The sequence below is a fragment of the Leucoraja erinacea genome, chromosome 2, assembly GCF_028641065.1.
Source record: "Leucoraja erinacea ecotype New England chromosome 2, Leri_hhj_1, whole genome shotgun sequence".
In the NCBI taxonomy this organism is placed as follows: Eukaryota; Metazoa; Chordata; class Chondrichthyes; order Rajiformes; family Rajidae; genus Leucoraja; species Leucoraja erinaceus.
This window is the reverse complement of record NC_073378.1, coordinates 62,717,016-62,740,074: the sequence shown is the minus strand read 5'-3', so window position 1 is coordinate 62,740,074 and position 23,059 is coordinate 62,717,016. Positions and strand designations below refer to the sequence as shown.

The window sequence follows — 23,059 nt, the reverse complement described above, 5'->3', positions numbered from 1 at the left end:
CGAAATGCCGTTTCTGCAGCCATACAATACACACAAATAGACCCCAGACACAACATAATTACATTTAACATAAACATCCATCACATAACTGTGATGGAAGGCCAAATAAACGTATCTCTCCACTGCACTCTCCCCCCCCCCGATGTCAGAGTCAAAGTCATAGCCCCCGGCTGGCGATGGCGATTGTCCCGCGGCCATTGAAGCCACGCCGGGTGGTGCGAGGTCGCACACCGGGTCTTGATGTTGGAGCCCCCGGTGTGCGCTCGCAAAGTCCGCGGCCATTCCAGCCGCGCGGGGCAGTGATGTAGGCCCCGCTCCAGGAGCTCTTCGACCCCGCAACTCGGGCGGGAGAAGTCGCCACCGCAGAAGCCCCGAAAAGCGGTCTCCCCCCCCAGGGAGCCGTGGGCTCGGCGCCGTCGTCCACAGACCTGTAGAGAGCCTCCGACTCTCCGGCAGCAGCAGCAGCAGCAGCAGCAACAGCACCAGCAGCAGCAGCAACAGCACCAGCAGCAGCAGCAACAGCACCAGCAGCAGCAGCGCTCCTCCACCGCTCCGGACCCGGCCAGCTCCGCCACGGTGAGGTGAGTCGACACCTGAGTCCCCGGTCTCTTCCTGTTGGAGGCCGCTCCTCGTTGCGGCCTCAACGACGACTGAGGCCCGACGAGAAAAGGTCGGGTCTCAGTGCAGGGAGAGATTCAAAAAGTTTCCCCCCCCCTCCCACCACACACACACCACCCCAACATAAAATAACAAACACTACATAAAAACACAGACAAAAATAATAAAAACGCGGACAGGCTGCAGAGGCCGCTGCTGGCCAGAGTAAGTGGTGCCTTTCGACTTCAATCCAAAGCATCCGCCACCATTTGCAGTAAGTGGTGCCTTTCAACTTCAAGCCAAAGCACCCAAGCCACCATTTGCAGTAAGTAGTGCATTTCAACTTCACCAAAGCACACAAGCCACCATTTGCAGTAAGTAGTGCCTTTCAACCAAGTCAAAGCACCCACCACCATTTGCAGTAAGTAGTGCCTTTCATCTTCAAGCCAAAACTCCCAAGCCACCATTTGCAGTAAGTAGTGCCTTTCAATCCAAAACACCCAAGGTACCATTTGCAGTAAGTAGTGCCTTTTCACTTCAAGCCAAACACTCAAGCCACCATTTGCATTAACTGGTGCCTTTCAACTTCAAGCCAAAGCACCCACCATCATTTGCAGTAAGTAGTGCCTTTCATCTTCATGCCAAATCACCCAAGCCACCATTTGCAGTAAGTGGTGCCTTTCAACTTCACGCGAAAGCACCCAAGCCACCATTTGCAGTAAGTAGTGCATTTCAACTTCACGCCAAAGCACCCAAGCCACCATTTGCAGTAAGTAGTGCATTTCAACTTCACGCCAAAGCACCCAAGCCACCATTTGCAGTAAGTAGTATCTTTCATCTTCAAGCCAAAACACCCGCCACCATTTGCAGTAAGTGGTGCCTTTCAACTTTAAGCCAAAGCACCCAAGCCACCATTTGCAGAAATAAGTGCCTTTCAACATAAAGTCAAAGCACCCAAGCCACCATTTGCAGTAAGTAGTGCCTTTCATCTTCAAGCCAAAGCACCCAAGCCACCATTTTCAGTAAGTGATGCCTTTCAACTTCAAGCCAAAGCACCCAAGCCACCATTTGCAATAGGTAGTGCCTTTCAACTTCAAACCAAAGCACCCAAGCCACCATTTGTGGTAAGTAGTGCCTTTCAAGGCAGAGGGGGGGCTCTGTGTAAAGTGGCCAAGAAATTATGGCCGTAGGTGGCGGCATTCTGTTGGATATCGCAGCACAGTGGGTCAAAAGTGGTCAAGATCAGAGTTTTAGTACCAGAACCAGGGGCCACAGTTGAAGGATAAAGGGTAAGCTATTTAGAACTGAGATGAGGAAAAACGTTTTCACACAGAGAGTTGTGAATTTGTGGAATTCTCTGTCACAGGCAGTGGACGCTAATTCACTGGATGCATTTAAAAGAGAATTAGATAGAGCTCTCATGACTAGCGGATTCAAGGGATATGGGGAGAAAGCAGAAACGGGGTACTGATTGTGGAAGATCAGTCATGATCCAAGAGCTCGAAGTCATAATCGCTGGCTCGTAGGGCCGAATGGCCTACTCCTGCACCTATTGTCTGTGTATCTATGTATGTATGTGTATATATACTATACACACATCAACAATATGGATGATCATTTACAGGGCATGATTTGTAGCTGACTCTAAAACAGGTGCTATCATAGACAGTGAAGTTGCTTATCAAGAATTACATCAGGATCTTAATTGTGTAGGAAGTGGGAGTAAGTGAGTGTGGCAATGGACATTGGGAAGTGAAACCAGATGAGCAGTGGTGGTTCAAAGGGCATTATTGAGCAGAGGGATCTTGGAGTACAAGTGTATAATTCCTGTAGTGCAAGGGTTAAACTGACAATTTCAGCTGAACTGTTAAATGGTTATCAGCAAAATTAGCAGTCATGAGTCTACGAAAACAAGTTTAGTTCCTCGCACCTGCGATCAGTGCATGGGAAAGGCTGCCTTGGTGAACAAAACAGCAATGTTTACGTAGATGTTCCCAAACAATGTCTAACAATGTCTAGTTGAGGAGCAAACAACAGCGATAGTTGGGTAGAACACACGTGCCCCCTGCCGCTGGTAGAGCAGAAACACTGCAGACAAGGGGGGGGGGGCTTGTTGAAGGGGGCAGTGGCGCGGTCTGCTCTGATAAGAAATGCCATAAAGATTGGTGTTGGCCGCCCTTTCGAAAAAGAGAACCTCAGCCTTCGACTGTGTTGCAAACGGTGCCAGGTGACTGAACTCTTGATGCATGTTCAGATGAGTTTGTGGATGGGTTTACATGATGGGCACATGTTTAGAATGATAGTGGGGAAATTTTATCGCAATGTGAAGGTCAACTTTTCTTAAAGAGAGCGGTACATAAACGGTTGAGCAGCCAAAGGAATTGATTGTATGATTTACTGACTATCATTCTGCAGCAAAGTGTTAACTTATTGAGCAACTATGTTCTCAGGATGATTAAAATGCCCCACCTGTAAAATTGAACAACACGTCTCAACAAAGCTTAAACATATGATTTTAGCACAAGTTCCAACCAGTTCCTTGCAACCACTCATTGCGTGTTGGTAAATGCAGAGATGTGCCAAATGAGCTCTCCTTTGGCTCCCTGAAATCTTCTCACAACTTCCAGAATGTACAGGTATTGCTCAACTATTGAGGACATTTCTTATGGTCAATGCCAAATGTCCTGAAAAATTCAACAACTCTTTTTAGTTTAGAGACAGAGCATGGAAATAGGCCCTTTGGCCCACTGAGTCCTCGCTGATCATCAACCATCCATTCACACTAGTTCTATGTTATCCACTTTCTCATTCTTCGTTACACACAAGGGGCAATTTACAGACGCTAATTAACCTGCAAACCCGCATGTCATTGGGAGGTGGGAAGAAACTGGAGCACCTGGAGGAAACCCACATGCTCACAGGGAGAACCTGCAAACTCCACACAGACAGTACCTGAGGTCAGGATTGAACTCGGGTCTCTGGTGCTGTGAAACAGCAGCTTTACCAGCTGTGCCACTGTGCCGCTCAATGTTTCTCCTTTACCTGACATATGCCAAAAGCTTCACCAGACAAAGAACTGGATCTGGAAGAGTAAGGGTCCTTGGTGTGGTTGTAGTGTTGTAGAGATATCTAGGGGTGCAGGTGCATAGCTCCGTGAAGGTGGAGTTGCAGGTAGATCGGGTGGACAAAACGGCTTTTGGCACATTTACCGTCATCAGCCAGAGTATTGAGTATGGAAGGTTAGACGGCTGAAGAAGGGTTTCGGCCCGAAACGTTGCCTATTTCCTTCACTCCATAGATGCTGCTGCACCCGCTGAGTTTCTCCAGCTTTTTTGTGTAACCTTCGATTCTCCAGCATCTGCAGTTCCCTCTGAAATATTGAGTATGGAAGTTGGGAGGTCATGTGGCAGTTATATAAGACGTTGGTGAGGCCGCATTTAGAGTATTGTGTTCAGTTCTGGGCATCTCTGGATAGAAGGAATGGGTGACAATCCGAATTGAGTCATTTCTTCAGACTGAGAGTTAGTGGAGAGGGAGACACAGAGAGAGGATGTTGTTCCCTGTTCCATGCATACACTGGCCCTATCCCCAAATCTCTATCTCTGTTACATTGGTGTTACCCCCTGCACCTATACAGAACTCATGGACTTCATTAACTTCACCACCAATTGTCATCCTGCACTCAAATTCCGATGGACCATCTCAAACACCTGCCTTTCCACTCTTGATCTCACTGTCTCCATCACAGGAGATAGACTGTCGACTGACATCTATTATAAACCTACAGCCTGCCACAACTATCTCGACAGCACTTCTTCCCACTCTGCTTCCTGCAAAGATTCTATTCCCTGCTCCCAATTCCTCTGTCTACGCCGCATCTTGTTTTCCGTACCAGGACATCTGAGATGTTCTCATTCTTTAGGGAATGGGGGTTCCCCTCTTCCCTCAGACATGAGGCCCTCACACGGTTGCATGGTGGTACAGCGGTAAAGTTGCAGCCTTACAGCGAATCGATCTCCGGAGACCCGGGTTCGATCCTGACTATGGTTGCTGTCTGTAAGGAGTTTGTATGTTCTCCCCGTGACCTGCATGGGTTTTCTCCGAGATCTTCGTTTTCCTCCCACACTTCCAAAGACCTACAGGTATGTAGGTTAATTAGCATGGTAAATGTAAAAACTGGACCGTGTGGTATAGGATAGTGTTAATGTGCTGTATGCACGGTATATGTTTAACCTGGAAATCAAAGGTAAAACCTATTTTCAAATAGCTAAAACTTTCAGTGTGTTGATTTCTGGATCTTGTTGCCTGTGGGCTAGTTGCCAACCCCTTTGTGATGGCAAAATATGTTCAAGAGAGAAACAGGTACAAGAGAGAAAACCTGAGGGAGAGTTGACTGAGGACTGTTGGGACTGAAAGTAGCAATTAAAGGATAATTCACGTGTTCAAACATTCACTTACCTTAACTTGTTTAGTTAAGGAACTCCTTTCAGCATTGCTTACAGGTGCAAGTTGTCAATGCATCAGTTGCTACCTGTTGCCAGCTTCTCTTCGCTTTTCTCTTGGGTGCAGCAGATAGTTGCCCTCTTTCTGAAACCATGAGCTCGCCTCTCCCTCTCCTATGCCTCCCCTACCGCCATTTGATAAACTTTCAAATTCACTGAATTCATAGTTTATGACTTAATGGGAAGTGTTCTTTAATGTAAATTGGCACCAGACAATACTGGGATTTATTCATTGTTGACAGCTGGACACATGCCAGATAACTTTGTCAATTGCTTATGACCCCGTTTATGTTGGACACACCTTATCACACTATTCATTCCATTATCCCAAAGTTCAGCTGTTTTTTGTGTTTCACTCCTGGCAGCTCCGTGTCCTGGTGTAAACTACACCTTTGCCTCAAGCACAGCAGGAAAGATATTTTGTAAGTCTAGATGCATGTTTCCCACCCACCTGAATACCTGTAACAATCACTTCAGTGTAAAGCAAAGATACTACAGGAGCAAGATAGACCACTAGGCGAGAAAGCCGTAGTTGGTCATGGACGTCAAGGGTAATTTTTTTTTACACCATTTTGGGAATCAAATATCTGATTTTTTAAATTTCTCCTATAAAAATGTTCTGCTATAAAGTGTTTGAATAGCCAATGTAAGTGACCCGACCTGTCTTTCTTCAGGTTCCTCACTAAAGACGAAAAGTAAGAAATAAATTATAACTTTCTGTCGTGTGGCCTGCCCGATCTCTTCCTCCAGCTCAGATCGCGGAGCCGGGGGTCGCCAGAAAAATTCCTCTGATCGCTGGCCCGCGGACTATAACATTCTGAAGCCGCGGTCAGCGGAACTTCTAGTCGTGGGGTCAGCATGCACTTTCCCTCTCAGAGTCTGGAATTCCTCGTCGGAGAAGAGCTCCGACCGCCGGCCCGCGGCCTATAACATCAGGAAGCCCCGGTCTCCAATAGGAAGCGGCCGGTTCGAGACCTCCAAGCCGCGGAGATCCCGAATCGGCTTGTGTTTAAGCAGGTTTGAAATGGTGTTTAAAATACAGGATAAATGGTGTTAAATATACACAATGTACACAGATCACTGGTGTATAAAATACAGGATATAGCGAACAATGACATGCCTCGAGGAGCACACATTATAGCCTTAATTTACTTCCCAATGTTTGATGTCTGTAACATATACAATTCTATTCTGATCCCGACAATGTATTATATTATATAAGACATCATTTTTTGGTACATGAGCAAGTTATTAGAAAGTCTTCTTTTATAGATCTAGACTTCCCACAATAATAAAGATAGACAAATATGCTGGAGAATGTCTATCTTCGATTTTCCAGCATCTGCAGTTCCTTCTTAAACAATAATAAAGGTATCAATTTTTACACTGCTGTAAATTTTTGATTTTGTTCTTGTTGTAAGGCATGCATGCTAGTGTAAGCTCTTCTACATTTAAGATCATTTGACCTATTAGAGGAAAAATGCATCTTCAATATACATGTCTCTCCCCAACCCTGAAAACAATTGCATTTAAGTGACATATCATCCATTCTGCAGATATGTAGTTATAATTAAATTTGTTATGTTAATTCTATATGATATTTTACTGTAATTTCAGATGTCGACAATGGGTCCAGAATACTCATTGACAAGATCTCCGACACCGAACTATGTACTTTTCAAAGAACTGCCTTTGTTCTGAACACACTGTATATCTCACACATAAAACAATGTAAATTGTGTAAATCTTACCATAAATGACAGAAATAAAAAGTGTTATCCTTGTTTGTGAATTTTGATGTAGAATTATTTAAAATTGAAACTAGAGAAATATACATATGTGTGTGTTACATCTATCTATATGACTAAAAGTCTGTTCTTGACCATTTTTGGCCATCTTTCCTCTCTCCCCTCCTCTCTCCCCCCGCTCTCCCCTCTCTCCTCTCTACCCCCCTCTCTCCTCTCCCCCCCTCTCCACTCCCGCCCCCTCCTCTCCCCCCTCTCCTCTCCCCCCCTCTCCTCTCCTCCCTCATCTCCTCTCCTCTTCCCCCCTCTTCTTCCCCCCTCTTCTTCCCCCTCTTCTCCCTTCTCCCCCCCTCTTCTCCCCCCTCTTCTCCCCCCTTCCCCCTCCCTCTCCTCTTTCCCCCCTCCCTCTCCTCTTTCCCCCTCCCTCTCCTCTTTCCCCCTTCCCTCTCCTCTCCCCCCTCCCTCTCCTCTCCCCCCTCCCTCTCTTCTCCCCCCCCTCTTCTCCCCCTCTTTTCCCCCCCCTCTCTCACCCCCCCCTCCCTCCCTCCCTCTCCTCTCCTCCCTCTCCTCTCCCCCCCTCTCCTCTCCTCCCCCTCTCCTCTTCCACCCCCTCTCCTCTCCCCCCTCTCCACTCCCGCCCCCTCCTCCTCTCCCCATCTCCTCCCCCCCTCCCCCCTCCTCTCTCTCTCTCTCTCTCTCTCTCTCTCCTCCCTCTTTTTCCTCCCCCCTCCATCCCCTCCCCCACCGTCCCTCCCCTAAACCCCCCTTCCACACACACCCCTACCCCCTTCCCCTCCAACCTCCCTCCCCCTCCCTGCTCCCCACCTCTCCCCCTTATGGGGTAAAAGGAGCAAATTAATAATATTAATATAATATCAAGGGGGATAATTAGCGTGAGTGCTGGGGGAGTGCGGGGGAGGGGGGCGGGGGATAGTTAGTGTGTGACGCTGCATGCTGCCTCCCTTCCCACAACCGCATGTTGGGGGAACAGTTGGTCTAGTATTTATATACATATACTAGACTAAGTGGGACCCGTTGGGTCCCGTGTTCACATCTTTGGCCACCTTGCTCAGAGCCTCCCTCCGCTATATGTGTGCCGAGGATTTTTCCTGTCGATGAAAAATGACAGAGATATTAATGTTTTTACAAAATTCCCCATTCTCTCTGCTGCCCCCGCTGGAGACAGGGGAAGGGACTATAAAACCAGGAAGTGGTGTGCCTCAATTAGTCTCTGCAAGCTGGAGCTCTGTCAATTAGTCTCTGTCACTCTGAGCTGTGAATGACACTGAACAAATGTCTGCAGCACTGTGAGTACCCTTAATTTGGTTTGAAAATGAAAATATAGTTAGTTTGAAGTAAAAAAGCACTGCCTGCAAATGTTTGTTTGGGTTGAATTAAAATGCACTCTCTCTCTCTCTACCTACCCTCCTCTCTCTCCCCACATCTCTCTCTCTCTCCCTATCCCTCTCTGTTTCTCTCTCTCCCCCTCCCCCCTCTCCTCTCCCTCCCCCTTTCCTCTCTCTCTCTCTCTCTCTCTCCCCCTCTCTCTCCCCCTCTCTCTCTCCCCTCTCTCTCCCCCTCTCTCTCTCCCCTCTCTCTCTCTCTCTCTCCCCCTCTCTCTCTCCCCCTCTCTCTCCCCCTCTCTCTCCCCCCCTCTCTCTCTCCCCCTCTCTCTCCCCCCCCCCCTCTCCCCCCCTCTCCCCCCCTCCTCCCCCCCTCTCTCCCCCCCCCTCTCTCCCCCCCTCCCCCCCCCCTCTCTCCCCCCCCTCTCTCACCCCCTCCTCTCCCCCCCTCTCCCCCCCCTCTCCCCCCCCTCTCTCCCCCCCCCCATCTCCCCCCCCTCTCTCTCCCCCCCTCCCTCTCTCCCCCCCCCCCCTCCCCCCCTCTCTCTCTCCCCCCCCCCCTCTCCCCCCCTCTCCCCTCTCCCTCCCTCTCTCCCCACCCTCTCCCTCTCCCTCCCCCCTCTCTCTCCCCCCCCTCTCCCCCCTCCTCTCCCCCCCCTCCCCTCTCCCCCCCTCCCCCCCCCTCTCCCCCCCCCCCCTCTCCCCCCCCCCCTCCTCCTCTCCCCCCCCCTCTCTCCTCTCCCCCCCCTCCTCTCCTCTCCCCCCCTCTCCTCTCCTCCTCTTCTCCCCCCCCCCCCTCTCTCCCCCCCCCTTCTCTTCCCCCCTCCTCCCCCCCCCCTCTCCCCCCCCCCTCTTCCCCTCCCCCCCTCTCTCCCCCCCCTCTCCCCCCCCCTCTTCTACCCCCCCTCTTCTCCTCTACCCCCCCTCCTCTCCCCTCTTTCTCCCCCCCCCCCCTCTTCTCCCCCCCCCCTCTTCTCTTCCCCCTCTTCTCCCCTCCTTCTTCTCCCCCCCGCTCTCCCCCCCCTCTTCTCCCCCCCCCCCCCCTCCCCCCCCCTCTCCCCCCCCCTCCTCTCTCTCCTCCCCCCCTCTTCTCCCCCCCCTTTCTCTCCCCCCCCTTTCTCCCCCCCCCTCTTCTCTCCCCCCCCTCTTCTCCCTCTTCTCCCCCCCCCTTCTCTCCCCCCCCCTCTTCTCTCTCCCCCCCCCTTCTCTTCTCCCCCCCCCCCTCTTCTCCCCCCCCCTCTCTCCCCCCCCCCTCCCCCCCCCCTCTTCTCCCCCCCCCCCTCTCTCCCCCCCCCCTCTCTTCCCCCCCCCCCTCTCTCTTCTCCCCCCCCTCTTCTCCCCCCCCCCTCTTCTCCCCCCCCCCTCCTTCTTCTTCTCCCCCCCCCCCTCTTCTCCCCCCCCCCCCCTTCTCTCCTCCCCCCCCCCCCTCTCTTCTCCCCCCCCCCCTCTTCTCCCCCCCCCCCCCCCCCCCTTCTCTCCCCCCCCCCCTTTCTCCCCCCCCCTCTCTCTCCCCCCCCCCTCTTCTCCCCCCCCCTCCTCTTCTCCCCCCCCCCCTCTTCTCCCCCCCCCCCCCTCTTCTCCCCCCCCCCCCTCCCCCCCCCCCCTCTTCTCCCCCCCCCCTCTTCTCCCCCCCCCCTCTTCTCCCCCCCCCTCTTCTCCCCCCCCCTCTTCTCCCCCCCCCCCTTCTCTTCCCCCCCCCCCTCTTCTTTCTCCCCCCCCTCCTCTTCTCCCCCCCCCTCCCCCCCCTCCTCTTCCCCCCCCCCTCTTTTCTCCCCCCCCTCCTTTCTTCTCCCCCCCTCCCCCCTCCCCTCCCCCCCCCTCCCCCCCCCTCTCCCCCCCCCCCTCCCCCCCCCCCCCCCCCTCCCCCCCCCCCCCCCCCTTCCCCCCCCCCCCCCCCCCCCCTCCCCCCTTCCCCCCTCCCCCCTTCTCCCCCCCCCCCCCCCCCCCCCCCCCTCCCCCCTTCTCCCCCCCCCCCCCCCCCCCCTCCCTCTCTCCCCCCCCCCCCCCCCCCCCCCCCCCCCCCCCCCCCCCCCTCCCCCCCCCCCCTCCCCCCCCCTCCCCCCCCCCCCCCCCCCCCCCCCCCCCCCCCCCCCCCCCCCCCCTCCCTCCCCCCCCCCCCCTCCCCCCCCCCCCCCCCCCCCTCCCCTCCCCCCCCCCCCCCCCTCCCTCCCCCCTCCCCCCTCCTCCCCCCCTCTCCCCCCCCCCTCTCCTCCCCCCTCTCTTCTTCCCCCCCTCTCTTCTCCCACCCCCTCTCTTCTCCCCCCTCTCCCCTCCCGCCCCCTCCACTCCCCCATCTCCTCTCCCCTCTCCTCTCCCCACATGACAGATGGCCACAATACTGCAGGGCAGAACTCTTTGTCCTCTACTTCCATGTCCCTTGCCACAACTCCTCCAACCCAGCCGAAGCTTCCAGACTGAGCCACCCCTCTCTCCCAGCATTCCTGTACTACCTGTTTTGTTGGGTGGTTCTCTCCATGACCCTTAAGGCTTAGCCAGTAATTAGCCATTAGTTGTCTGTGGCGCAGTCTCAACGGCATGTCCCCAGTTTCCACCTGTAGTGCACATACAGGTGACGTCCGCACACCTCCTATTCAGATTCTTAGAGCTTCTGCTTGGACTTTGTCCAACTCGGACAACACTGACTTAGATGCTGACCCATAAGCTATACTGCCATACTCTAGTCTGGATCTGATCAGTGATACATAAATACGTTTAAGAGAAAATACATCTGCTCCGCACTCTAAACCTGCCAAGCATCTCATTACATTGATGGCTTTTTTGCATTTTTCAATTATTTTTGTAATGTGGACCCTCCTTGTTAATCTGGAGTCAAAATGAACCTCCAGGAAACGGAAATCTTTTACTCTTTCCAAATTGTTGCCGTATAGTTTTAACTGGACATCCTCTTTAATTTTTTTCCTTGTGAAAATCATTGTCTTTGTCTTCTCTATAGAGAATTTAAAACCCCATTTCCCTCCCCACTCTTCCACCTGGGCTATCCCTTGCTGTACTTTTTCCACGATAAAATCTATATTCCTCCCCCTTCTCCATAGGCTGCCATCATCTGCAAAGAGCGATCGCTCCATCTCTGGTTGAATGTTTGCAAATATATCATTGATAATGATTGAGAATAGGATCGGGCTTATCGCACTTCCCTGGGGAGTTCCATTCTCGATTACACATTTACTAGAGATGTCTGACCCTATTTTAACTTGTATACTTCTACCGTTGAGAAAATCCATTATCCAGTTAAAAATATTTCCTCCTACTCCCATTAAATGCAGCTTTATTAGAAGCCCTTCTCTCCACAACATATCGTAAGCCTTCTCTACATCAAAACATATGGTAACTACAGATTATTTTTTGACTTGTGCTTTCCTTATATCATCTTCCAAGCACAGAACTGGATCATTAGTATCTCTCACTTTCCTAAAGCCACTCTGATAATTAGCCACTATACCTTTTTCTTCCATTAGATGCATTAATCTTTCATTTACCATTCTTTCCATCAGTTTACACATGTGTGCTGTTAAAGCTATAGGTCTATAATTTACTGGATTACTTGCATCTTTCCCTGGTTTTCTAATAGGCACAATGATTGCTTCCTTCCACCTCTCCGGTATTCGCCCTTCTTCCCACACCTTGTTATATAGTGCAAGTATCTTTTGGAGTCCCTCCTCACCTAGATGTTTTATCATTATGTAACACATATCATCCTTCCCTGGGGCTGAGTTCTTACACTTGGCCAGAGCTCTCTTTAGCTCCCCCAAATTAAATGGAATATTGTACTTGTCCTCTGTGATACCTTTCCTTTGTAAGGCCTCGACATTTTCCACTCTTGTTCTTTCCCTACCTCTTCTTCCTTCATCTGATAAGTTGTGGGAGCTGTGAACCTTACTAAAAGTGTTAACCATTAGTTCTGCTTTGTCTTTATTTGAGACTACAGTTTGATCTCCATTTGTTAGGATAGGATAACTCCACTCCCTTTTATCACCCATTTTTTTAATCATGCCCCCATATCTCCCCTACCTGTGTTGTGCTTCCAATTGAATCACAATACGTCCTCCAATATGCTCTTTTTGTTTGTTTTACAGTCCTCCTTACAATTACCTGTTTGTAATTAATCATGTGTTGGTAGTTATGAGTTCTTTTTAATAATCTGAATGCTCTGTTTCTATTCACCACCACCTCTGGAGAGGAAGTCACAAGGGACAAACCGTTTAAAACTGAGGGATTTGGTTTGTAAATTGGTACATTAGGCAATTTATCAGTGAAGACTGCTCTAAGGGTGCGGCAGTGAGGGAGCGGCCTTGTGAGTAAAGTGTGAATCTTTGGCTCGAGAGTCTTTGGGGAGCAGACTACACAATACGCTGGAGAGGGAGAGATGAAAGAAGGTGACGTCAGGCAAGCTGACTCAGTGCGATGCTTGCAGTATGTGGGAGGTCAAGGACACCGCTGGTGCCTCTGGCTGCTACAAGTGTGAGAAGTGCATCCAGGTAGAGCTCCTGAAGGACCGTGTTGGGGAACTGGAGAAGCAAGTGGATGACCTCGGGTTCATCCGAGAGGCTGAGTCGTTCCTCGACGAGTCCTACAGCAAGATTGTTACACCGAAGTTACTGGAAAAGGGAAGGTGGGTGACAGTGAGAAACGTAACTAAACATGGAATGCACAGGTCCCTGGGTGTTGAACCTCTTGTGAACAGGTTCACCCACCTAACAGCTGTCGGGGCAGAAGACGTTGACTCACTGAGCGGCGCACTGAGTTGCGATGCAAAAAGTGCTGTTGAGCCAAAACCAAGGAGGCTGACGTCGGGCAACACAGTGGTGGTTGGAGACTCCATTGTGAGAGGTACGGACAGGGGTTTCTGCAGGAACAGATGGGATTCGAGGATGGTGTGCTGCCTCCCGGGTGCCAGGATCCAGGTTGTCATGGACAGAGTGCAGAAAATCCTCAAGGGCGAAGGTGAACAGCCGGAAGTGGTAGTGCATGTCGGCACAAACAATGTAATAAAGAAGGGGATGAATATTCTGCAGCGTGACATTAGGGAGCTCGGAAAAGTGCTGAAAAGCAGGCCCTCCAGGGTTGTTATCTCCGGTTTGCTTCCAGTTCCTCGTGCTGGCGAGAGCAGGAACAGGGAGATACAGGACGTGAATATGTGGCTGGGGAATTGGTGCACGGGGCAGGGATTTAGATTCTGTTAGATCTGTTTTGGAGTAAGGGGAACCTGTACAGAAGGGACCAATTGCACCTTAACAGGTGGGGGACCAACATTCTGCCAGGCAGGTTTGCCACTGCGACACAGGTGGTTTTAAACTACATCGGGGGGGGGGGGTCAAATCTGCTGGTGAGGAATGGAATTCAATCCCTTGCGCGAGATGACATAGGGACTGACGAGGTGGAGTCACTGTGGATTGAGTTGAGGAATTGCAAAGGCTAGAAGACACAAATTGGTGTTATCTACAGACCCCCAAATAGTAGCCCGGGTGTAAGTTGCAGCAGGAGTTAAAACTGGCATGTAACAAAGGTAATGCCACTGTGGTGGTGGGGGATTTCAATATGCAGGTAGACTGGGAAAATCAGGTTGGTTCGGGACCCCAAGAAAGAGAGTTTGTAGAGTGCCTCCGAGATGGATTCTTAGAGCAGCTTGTAATGGAGCCGACCAGAGAAAAGGCAATTCTGGATTTAGTGTTGTACAATGAACCAGATTTGATAAGAGAACTCGAGGTAAAGGAACCGCTTGGAGGAAGTGATCATAATATGATTAGTTTTAATCTGCAATTTGAGAAGGAGAAGGTTAAATCATAAGTGGCAGTGATGCAGCTGAACAAAGGGGATTATGAAGGCATGAGAGAGGAGCTGGCCAAGGTAGACTGGAAAGGGATCCTAGCAGGAATGACGGTGGAACAGCAAAGGCAGGAATTTCTGGGCATAATCTGGAAGACACGGGATAATTTCATTCCAAAAAGGAAGAAAGATTCTAAGAGGAGTAGGAGGCAACCGTGGCTGACAAGAGAAGTTAGGGATAGAATAAAACTAAAAGAAAAGATGTATAACAGCAAAGAGTAGCCGGAAGCCAGAGGATTGGGAAACTTTCATAGGGCAACAGAAGGAAACAAAATGGGCTGGGCTGAAAAGATGAAGTACGAAGGGAAGCTGGCCAGGAATATAAAGAAGGACAGTAAACGCTTATTTAGATATGTTAAGTGAAAAAGAATAGCAAAGTCAAATGTGGGTCCCTTGAAGGCAGACATGGGTGAAATTATAATGGAGAACAAGGAAATGGCAGAAGAGTTGAACAGGTACTTCGGATCTGTCTTCACTAAGGAAGACACAAACATTCTCCCAGAAGTACTGGAGGACAGAGGATCTGAGGGTCGAGGAACTGAAATAATTTTTCATTAGGCAAGAGATAGTATTGGGTAGGCTAATGGGATTGAAGGATGATAAATCCCCTGGGCCTGATGGTCTGCATCCCAGGGTCCTCAGGGAGGTGGTTCTAGAAATAGTTGACGCATTGGTGATCATTTTCCAGGATCACCTGGAAATAGATTCAGTTCCCTGTGGATTGGAGGATGGCTAATGCTATCCCACTTTTCAAGAGTGAGAGAGAAAACAGGGAATTACAGACCAGTTAACGTGACTTCGGTGGTGGGAAAGACGCTGGAGTCAATTATTAAACAGGTAATAATGGGGCATTTGGATAGCAGAAAAAGATTAGTCCAAGTCAACATGGATTTATGAAAGGGAAATCATGCTTGACTAATCTTCTGGAATTTTTTGAGGATGTGACAAGTAAGATGGATAAAGGGGAGCCAGTGGATGTAGTCTATCTAGACTTTCAGAAAGCATTTAATAAGGTCCCGCACGGGAGACTGGTGACTAAAATTAGAGCACATGGTATTGGGGGTAGGGTGTTGACATGGATAGAAAATTGGTTGGCAGACAGGAAGCAAAGAGTAGGAGTGAACGGGTCCTTTTCAGAATGGCAGGCAGTGGTGAGTGGAGTGCCGCAAGGCTCGGTGTTGGGGCCGCAACTGTTTACCATATATATTAATGATTTGGAAGAGGGAATTAGGAGCAACACTAGCAAGTTTGCGGATGACACAATGCTGGGTGGCAGTGACCTGTGAAGAGGATGATAGGAGGTTGCAGGGTGACCTGGACAGGTTGAGTGAGTGGGCAGATGCGCGGCAGATGCAGTATAATATAGATAAATGTGAGGTTATCCACTTTGGTGGCAAAAACAAGGGGGCAGATTATTATCTCAATGGGGTTAGGTTAGGTGAGGGGGAGGTGCAGCGAGACCTGGGTGTCCTTGTACACGGGTCATTGAAAGTTGGCGTGCAGGTACAGCAGGCAGTGAAGAAAGCTAATGGCATGTTGGCCTTCATAACAAGAGGATTTAAGTATAGGGGTTCTTCTGCAGTTATATAGGGCTCTGGCGAGACCACATCTGGAGTATTGTGTACAGTTTTGGTCTAATTTGAGGAAGGACATCCTTGTGATTGAGGCAGTGCAGCGTAGGTTCACGAGATTGATCCCTGGGATGGCGGGACTGTCATATGAGGAAAGATTGACAAGACTGGGCTTGTATTCACTGGAGTTTAGAAGGATGAGGGGGCATCTTATAGAAACATATAAAATTATAAAAGGACTGGACAAGGAAAATGTTCCCAATGTTGGGTGAGTCCAGAACCAGGGACCACACTTAGAATAAAGGGGAGGCCATTTAAGACTGAGGTGAGAAAAAACTTTTTCACCCAGAGAGTTGTGAATTTGTGGAATTCCCTGCCACAGAGGGCAGTGGAGGCCAAATCACTGGATGGATTTAAGAGAGAGTGAGATAGAGCTCTAGGGGCTAGTGGAATCAAGGGATATGGGGAGAAGGCAGGCACGGGTTATTGATTGGGGATGATCAGCCCTGATCGCAATGAATGCCGGTGCTTGCTCGAAGGGTCGAATGGCCTCCTCCTGCACCTATTTTCTATGTTTCTACGTTTCTATACCACCAAGCATGGTGCAAGGCCACCGAATGAAAGTTCAGTTTCATGCCACTTCAAGCAGGGTGCAAGGCCACCAAATGCAAGTGCAGTTTCATGCCACTTCATGCAGGGTGCAAGGCCACCAAATGCAAGTGCAGTTTCATGCCACTTCATGCAGGGTGCAAGGCCACCAAATGCAAGTGCAGTTTCATGCCACTTCATGCAGGGTGCAAGGCCACCAAATTCAAGTGCAGTTTCATGCCATGTGCCTGGAATGTGCTGTTAGAGGTGGTGAGGGAAGTAGATTTGATAGATTGAGATTCGTATAAATAGATGCATGGATACAGGTAACTGGGGAATATAGATCACATGGACACAGAAGGGATTTGTTTAATCTGGCATTGTGGCACAGACATCCTGGGCTCATTATTCTGTTCCTGTGTTGTACTGTTCTCGATTCCTCAGCCACCTCCGAACTGAATTGGAAGCAAGTCAAGTCAAGAGTCTTTTATTCTCATATGTCCCGAAACAGAACAATGAAATTCTTCCTTCAGGGAGGGTGGGGGTAGAGGGGTGGGTAAAACTGAATTATAGTTAGTGAAGATGGTCGTCAAAAATTGCACCAGGATCTTGATCAGTTGGGCAGGAAGGCTGAAGATTGGTTGATGCAATTTAATACAGAGACATGTAAGATGTTGCATTTTGGGAGCACTAACATGGGCAGAACGTACACAGTGAACGACAGGGCTCTGGGAAGTGTAGAACAGAGGGATCTACAAGTACAGGTACATAGTTCATTGAAAGTAGCTGTACATATAGATAGGTTGGTCAAAAAGCCTTTTGGCACATTAGCCTTCATCAGTCATAGCATTGAGTATAGAAGTCAGATGTATAAGATGTTAGTAAGGCTGCATTTAGAGTATTGTTTTCAGTTTTGGGCACCATGTTATAAGAATAATGTTGTCAAGCTGGAAAGGGTGCAGACAAGTTTTACAAGGCTGTTTCCAGGACTCGAGGGCCTGAGCTAGGGAGAAGTTGGGCAGTCTCGGACTCTATTCCTTAAGAGTGCAGGAGGGTGAAGAGTGATCTTATAGAGGTGTACAAAGATAGCAATAGATTGGATAGTTGCACAGAGGCTCTTTTTAATAGGAATCTAAGGGGTAACTTGTTCACACAAAGGGTGGTAGGTGTATGGAATGGACTGCTAGAGGAGGTCATTGAGGCAGGTATTATTGCAACGATTAAGAAGCATTTAGACAGGTACCTGGGTAGGACAGGTTTAGAGGGATATAGGCTAAATGCAGGCAGGTGGGACTAACAGGCATTTGCAGTGCTTCACGTCAAATCAACCACCACCAACAGCCATTTGCAGTGCTTAATGTCAACCCAACCACCGTTTCATTTTCAAACCGCATTAAGGGCACTCAAGGTTAATAAAACCACACTCACAGTTTAGTGGACATGTGTTCAGTGTTATTCACAGCTCAGACTGAGAAACGGGAGCCTCTCGCTTCCCCACCTTGCAGAGTGACTGAGGCACTCAACACTTTACATTTTATAGTCCCTCCGGAAGGGGCATGTCCTTTAGGAAAGAGAATCTCAACATTTTTAAACACTAATAACTCTTGTTCTGCACAGCGGAGGGAGACTCTGAGTAAGATGGCCAAAAATCACAGCCGAAAGTGGCAACGTTTAAAAAAAAATCAATATACAGAACAACAGGAAGTGGCCAAGATCAGACTTTTAGTAATATAGATTTGTCTTCAAAAGCCATGTCTCTTAATAAAGTACGGTATTTCCCAACAATGAAGACGTGTCAGCGTGATCAATGGACCAATTGAGGTTAATCGCGCAGACACAGGAGTAAGCTCCACAGCCCGCTGTCCTGTTATCCATCGCCCGCTGACCCGCTCTTGAGCTGGTCCCCTCACTGTCCGGTCTGCATTGAAAGACAAGGACCGGGTAGTGAATGCCATGCAGTGTCACCCAGCGAAGCAAGTGAGGCCATGTCCTGCCCCCGGCTGCAGTCGGAATTTGAGGATTTGTGGGAAGTGGCTGACCTGAGTGACGCCGGCGAGCAGCAGGAGAGAGGTGTTCAGACGGAGAGCACTGCCAGAGGAGAGCGGGCGCTGAGGTCCCGGTGGACAGTCGCAGCCACCCAAGCTACTTCCCTCCCTGGCCACAATGCGGTGGCTCCGCGCCCTGAGTGTTGCGGCAGCAGTGAGTGAGTAAGTTGCTGGCATGATCCCCGACCCCCTCCTTCTCAACGCTCCTGCCCGTGCTGACCCAGGCCAGACTCCCCACATGCTGTGAAAGGAACTCTCCTCCCCCAGCGGCGCTGTTCTTTTACAGCCACTTCCCACTTTACAGCCGTTTCCCATCAGCTCCAGCAATGAGGGATAGACTTGGCCTCGTTCTTGATGTTGTATTGAGGGATAGCCAAGTCTATCTTTCTTGGCTAACAACCTAACCTTCGGCCTCCAAGACGCAGGTAAATTTTCATGCCGTATTTTTGGGTAAAAAAATAGCATCTTCATTGACGGGAAATACAGCATTTAAAAACATATAGCTCAAAGAAATTTGCTTACCACATTATTTGTACACAAGCTCCATTCTTCTCTCTTTGTTTCTTAAGATACTCTTAAAATAATGACAATCCATGTTTGAAAAACCCGCCAAGAATCTTGCGCTCGCATGCACAGTATGCCGCTGCGCAGCACATGCACGAAGTCCACAGTGCAAAGGCAGAATTTCAGCTGTCTTTATACACCATTGTCATTGAAGGCTTGAAGCAGCATTGACGGCGCGTGAGTTGCACATACTTTTGCGTATTACATGTACTACGGATGAAAGGCATGAAATATAAATAGTAAAGGCACGGGAGAATTAAGACTACCTAAGAGATCGATCTATGCCCACCTAAGAGATCGATCTCTTAGGTAGTTTTAATTCTCTCGTGCCTTTACTATTTATAGTTAACAAGACCAAGTGGGACCCATTGGGTCTCAGTCACACGGGAGGCCTGGTCCACCCAATGTAACCCATTCCCCAACGCAATATTCCACCACCCACCCATAGCCCCTAACTGCGCAGGCGCGGCTCATTCCCCTCATTCCCCTTCTCCCCCCCCCCCCTTCCTCTTCATGTGTGGAAGGGGAGGAGGGGTGTGGGGGTGTGTGTGGGCAGGGGGTTGGTGGGGGGAGAGCGTGGTATGGGTGGGGGGGTGTGGGGGGGGGGGGGCGGTGTGGGGGAGGGGGAGGAGAGGTGTTGGGGAAGGGGGTGTGGGTGAGGAGGGAGAAGGGGAAGGGGGTTTGGGGAGGGGGTCCGTGGGGAGGTGTGGTAGAGGGCGTGGGAGGGGAGGGATGGGGTGTGGGGGGTTTGGCTTGAGTGCACTGGGCATAAACGGAGTGGCGAGGAGAAAGGCCATCCAGAACACCACAGAGGCAGCAGAGAAGGCCTCGAGATGGCTCTGGATCAAGAGAGGAGGTCCATGGGGAGTAGTGAATGCCACCTGAACACAAGTGGTGGTCTGATCAACCACGGCTGGGTCGCCTGGGTGAGGGTGTCTGATGTTGAAAGACCTGAAACACCCAATAACCCCAGGTTACATCACTGATGATGTGTTCAGGAGCATCTATCGATGTATTTGTATCAATGCTTGCTGCATAACTCAAAACCTGTTCAAATGATGCAGCAGAAAAGCACATTTCCATTCAATTATATCCGGGAACTTTCAACCCAGATCCTCGAGCTCCCCTATGTGGGCAGTGAGCTCAGTATGGTCATCCTGTTTCCGGATATAAATGAGGATTTCAGTCAGCTCAAAAAAGTAAGTGAGAAGCCTTGATATGAAACAATTTTAATTATTTTTCAAAGGAAACAGGAAATTGGATTGCACCTTCCTGACACGCAGGAGGATAAAATCCCTCTTAAATAAGTAATTGACAAATGAATGCAGTTATACAGGGTCTTGGTGCGACCACACCTGGAGTATTGCATACAGTTTTGGTCTCCTAATCTGAGGAAAGACATTGTTGCCATAGAGGGAGTACAGAGAATGTTCACCAGACTGATTCCTGGGATGTCAGAACTTTCATATGAAGAAAGACTGGATAAACTCGGCTTGTATTCGCTAGAAACTAGAAGATTGAGGGGGGATCTTATAGAAACTTACAAAATTCTTAAGGGGTTGGACAGGCTAAATGCAGGAAGATTGTTCCCGATGTTGGGGACGTCCAGAACAAGGGGTCACAGTTTAAGGATAAGGGGGAAATCTTTTAGGACCGAGATGAGGAAAACATTTTTCATACAGAGAGTGGTGAATCTCTGGAATTCTCTGCCACAGAAGGTAGTTGAGGCCAGTTTGTTGGCTATATTTAACAGGGAGTTAGATGTGGCCCTTGTGGCTAAAGGGATCAGGGGGTATGGAGAGAAGGCAGGTACAGGATACTGAGTTGGATGATCAGCCATGATCATATTGAATGGCGGTGCAGGCTCGAAGGGCCGAATGGCCTACTCCTGCACCTATTTTCTATGTTTCTATGATTCTAAGAAAGAAGGAACTGCACATACTGGTTTACACCGAAGATAAACATAAAATGCTGGAGTAACTCAGCGGGACTGTCAGCATCTCTGGGTCGACATCTCCTGTGGTTTATTGCAAAAAGTACCTAGGGGGGAGGTTTGGTTGGGAAAGGACGAGTTAACCAGGGGAGTTAACCGGTCTCTTTGTAGGGTAGGTTGTTCCAGGCATACTCTGGCCCTATCCCCGAACTCTATCTCTTCGTTACATTGACGACTGTATTGGTGCTACCTCCTGCACCCATGCAGAACTCATGGACTTCTTTAACTTCACTACTAATTTGCATCCTGCACTCAAATTCACGGACCATCTCCAACATCTCCCTACCGCTTCCATCACAAGAAATAAATTATCGACTGACATCAAATAAACCCACGGACTCCCGCAGCTCTCTGGACTACACTTCTTCCCACCAATCTTCCTGTAAAGACTCTATTGCCTATTTGCAGTTCCTCCGTCTACGCCGCATCTGCTCACAAGACGAGGTGTTCCATACCAGGACATTGGAGATATCCTCATTCTTTATTGAATGCGGATTCCCCTCTCCCATCATAAATGAGGCTCTCACAAGGGTCTCCTCGATATCCTGCAGTTTGGCTCTTTCTCCCCCTCCCCCTAGTCCTCACCTTTCACCAGGGTCGGATTTACGTATAAGCTCGACAAGCTTAAGTTTAGGGCCTCGAAATCTAGGGGGGCCTCTGCCCGCTCCACCAAGGTGTATAAAACTTTTCAGATAGTGGCATTACAAAACCTACCATCGGTGGTGCTGTGCTTGTGATTCCGGAGACTTTGGTGGTGTGGGGGGGGGAGGGATTAAAATGCAGGTGAGATATATATTCTTTGTGGAGAGGAATTTGATCCACAGATCCTTGGATCATTGGAAATGCAGGACAAAGCAAAAGGTATGTAGTTTATTTAACCCTTTTCCCCCCGCCAAACCTCGCTGCCGCACTGGGGGCCTACCCACCTCACATCCGCACTGGGGCCTATCCACCTCGCCGCCGCACCTAGCCGATCCACCTCGCATTGAGTCCACCAAACATTGCCGCTTCACCCGGGCCATCTAACATTGCCGCCGGACCGGACCTACCGAACATTGCCACTGGACCAGGGCTCACCGAACATGGCTGCCACACTGCGCCCAACTCACCTCGTCGCCTCACCGGGCTGGCCAAACCGCGCCACCCCACCGACCATCCGCCCACCGGGACCTCCCACGCATCGCCCGCTGATCCGGACTCTACTGCCCGCGGACTCATACCATCGGTTCCGCCGACCCTCGCCACTCACCCTCCCCTCAACAGCAGCCGTTCGCCTCAGTCCTCCATGGACCCCCTCATGGCCTCCCCCCCCCCCCCCCTAGACCCCCTTTCCGATCCAAACAGTCTGCCAGCGGGGCATTTGTCCCCCTCCGCGCCCCACCACCTCAACTCGCCTCCGCCTCATAGAGTTCCCATGGAAGGAGTCCTCGCTCCAATCTCCCCCCCCCTCCCCCCCCCCTGAGACGTACAAAACTGCCAGCCATCAACTCACTCCGCAACAACCCAGACTGGGTTATCAAACCCGCCGATAAGGGAGGTGCCATGGTAGTCTGGCGCTGGGAGATGGGATTAATATGGAAGACTTTTACTGGATGATGTGCATGAAATGGGTGACATTGCCTGTTTCCATGCTGAAGAATTCGATGATGTGTATAAAACAGTCTGCCATTCACACTGGGACAGCCCACACTAGTCTAATTCTCTGATTTCTATGACACCAAGTCAGGTGGCACTCTGTGCAAAGGGAAATGATTAAAGTTTCAGGTCCAGGATCTTACATCAGAACTGGGAAAGAGCAGAAAGTCTAGTTTTTGGTAGTAGTGGAGGAGGGATGGTTGGTAGAAAGGGAATATCGTTCACCTGTGATTATGTTTTAATAACATTCTGCTTGCATGGAATACATACTCTCATTAATAAAAACACCTTATTAACACACGACTGTCAGCAGTAGTGTTTCACTTGTAAGGACTATTTGGGTCTTGGATAGTATAAAGATAAAAGTGATCCCACCACTCGCCACATCTTCCCATCTCCCCCCCCCCCCCCCCCCCCCCCCCCCCCCCCGCAAAGACCGCTCCCCCATAACTCCCTGGTCACCTTCCCTCCCTCCCACCCCCCCCCCGCACCCCCTGACCAGGGCGGAGATTCCCACTGGCTCACTCGGCAAAGGGATCCCAACTCACCTCGTCGCCTCACCGGGCTGGCCAAACCGCGCCACCCCACCGACCATCCGCCCACCGGGACCTCCCACGCATCGCCCGCTGACC

At 50.2% G+C, this 23,059-nt stretch overlaps 1 pseudogene; it reads left to right on the top strand.

Annotated features, from left to right (window-relative positions):
• The first annotated feature begins 8,522 nt into the window (after nucleotides 1–8,522).
• LOC129710686 (basic proline-rich protein-like) lies at nucleotides 8,523–22,851 on the top strand (annotated as a pseudogene).
• The last annotated feature ends 208 nt before the right edge of the window (nucleotides 22,852–23,059 follow it).